The sequence below is a fragment of the Rhinopithecus roxellana genome, chromosome 21, assembly GCF_007565055.1.
Source record: "Rhinopithecus roxellana isolate Shanxi Qingling chromosome 21, ASM756505v1, whole genome shotgun sequence".
Taxonomy (NCBI): Eukaryota; Metazoa; Chordata; class Mammalia; order Primates; family Cercopithecidae; genus Rhinopithecus; species Rhinopithecus roxellana.
This window is the reverse complement of record NC_044569.1, coordinates 1,247,627-1,250,021: the sequence shown is the minus strand read 5'-3', so window position 1 is coordinate 1,250,021 and position 2,395 is coordinate 1,247,627. Positions and strand designations below refer to the sequence as shown.

Sequence of the window (2,395 nt, the reverse complement as noted above, 5' to 3'; positions counted from 1 at the left end):
GTACAACCAATTAACCCTACTATCAGTATAGCCACCCTACTGGTCTGTTGAATACCTGGTCTTTTTTTTATTTTTATTTTTGGAGACAGAGTTTCACTCTTGTCGCCCAGGCTGGAGTGCAGTGGCGCGATCTCTGCTCACTGCAACCTCTGCCTCCTGGGTTCAAGCGATTCTCCTGCCTCAGCCTCCTGAGTAACTGGGATTACAGGTGCACACCACCATGCCTAATTTTGTGCTTTTGGTAGAAACGGGGTTTCACGATGTTGGCCAGGCTGGTCTCGAACTCCTCACCTCAGGTTACCCACCTGCCTTGGTCTCCCAAAGTGCTGGGATTACAGGCATGAGTAGTAGACTGGCCTTACCAGAAGTGTTAATAGAAGATCTTCATAGGAAAAAAAAAAATTTCATTTTTGTTTACTCATTTTAATGTAGCACAGGGGCCTTTGCACAGGGGCCATGCTAATCTCTGTATCATTCCAATTTTAGTATATGTGCTGCCGAAGCGAGCACCTACAGCTTCTTTAACCATTCACCTATTGAAGAACATCATGGTTGCTTCTAGTTTTTGGCAATTATGCTTTGAGTTTTGGGGGCTACAAACATTCATGTGCAGGTTTTTGTGTGGATGTAAGTTTTTCAACTTATTTGGGTGAACATCCAGGAATATGATTGCTAGACTGTATGGTAATATTGTGATTAGTTTTATAAGAAACTGCCAAATTGTCTTCCACAGAGGCTGTACCATTCTGCACTCCCACCAGCAATGAATAAGAGTTTTTGTTGCTCCACTTCCTTGCCAGCATTTGGTGGTGTTCATTTTATGGATTTTAGAGCCGTTCTAATAGGTTGGTGGTACTATCTCATGGTTTTAAATTGCAATTCCATAATGACATTGGTTCTGAACATCTTTTCATATGCTTCTTTGTCATATATATAGATACACATACGTCTATATCTTCATTAGGGAGGTTGTCTATTCAAACCTTTTTGCCTCTTTTTTTTTTTTTTTTTTTTTTTTGAAACAGAGTCTCGCTCTGTCACCCAGGCTGGAGTGCAGTGGTGTGATCTCAGCTCACTGCAACCTCCACCTCCCGGGCTCAAGCTATACTCCTGCCTCAGCCTCCCGAGTAGCTGGGATTACAGGTGCCCGTGACTGCACGCAGCTAAATTTTGTATTTTTAGTAGAGATGGGGTTTCACCATGTTGGCCAGGCTGGTCTCGAACTCCTGACCTCAAGTGATCCACCTGTCTGAGCCTCCCAAAGTGCTGGGATTAAAGGTGTGAGCCACTGCGCCTGGCTGCCTATTTTTTAAATTGGGTTTTTCGTTTTGTTATTATTCAGATTTAAGACTTCTTTGTAATTTTGGAAAAATGTCTTTATTAAGTGAATTTTGCTAATATTTTCTTCCAATCTGTGGCTATTTTTATTTCCTTTTTTCTTTTTAACCTTTTTTAAAAAAAAAAAAGGCCGGGCGCGGTGGCTCAAGCCTGTAATCCCAGCACTTTGGGAGGCCGAGACGGGTGGATCACGAGGTCAGGAGATCGAGACCATCCCGGCCTACACGGTGAAACCCCATCTCTACTAAAAAAATACAAAAAAAAAACTAGCCGGGCGAGGTGGCGGGCGCCTGTAGTCCCAGCTACTCGGGAGGCTGAGGCAGGAGAATGGCGTAAACCCGGGAGGCGGAGCTTGCAGTGAGCCGAGATTGCGCCACTGCACTCCAGCCTGGGCGACAGAGCGAGACTCCGTCTCAAAAAAAAAAAAAAAAAGACTGGGCCTTGCTTTGTTGCCCAGGCTGGTCTTAAACTCCTGGTCTCAAGTGATCCTCAGCCTCTCAGAGTGCTACGACTGGCATGAGCCACTGTGCCCAGACTCTTTTCATGGTCTTAACAATACCTCTCACAGAGCAGAACTTTTAAATTTTGATGAAGTACAACTCATCAGGCTTTTCTTTCATAGATGATGCTTTTGGTGTTGTGTCTGAAAACTCATAACCAAACCCAAAGTTACCTAGATTTTTCCCTGTGTTATCTTCTAGAAGATTTGTATCTTGGCACATTACAGTTAGGTCTGTGACCCACTGTGAGTTAATTTTTGTGAATGTTGTAAGACCTGTGTCTAAATTTTTTTTTTTTTTTTTTTGCAAATGGATGTCCAGTTGTTTCAGCACCATTCTTGAAAAGACTATCCTTTCTCCATTTAATTGTCTTTGCTCCTTGTTAAAGACCTGTTGACTATACTTCTCTGTAGAGTTCATAGAAATAAAGATAAAAAGAAAAACAACAAGTCTGGGTGTGGTGGCTCACCCCTGTAATCCCAGCACTTTGGGAGGCCTAGGGGGGTAGATCACCTGAAGTCAGGAGTTTGAGTCCAGCCTGACCAATATGGCGAAAC

The 2,395-nt window shown here is 43.3% G+C and overlaps 1 pseudogene; it reads right to left on the bottom strand.

Moving 5' to 3' along the window:
* Positions 1 to 397: 397 nt before the first annotated feature.
* On the bottom strand, positions 398 to 510 carry LOC115895630 (annotated as a pseudogene).
* Between the last annotated feature and the right edge of the window lie 1,885 nt (positions 511 to 2,395).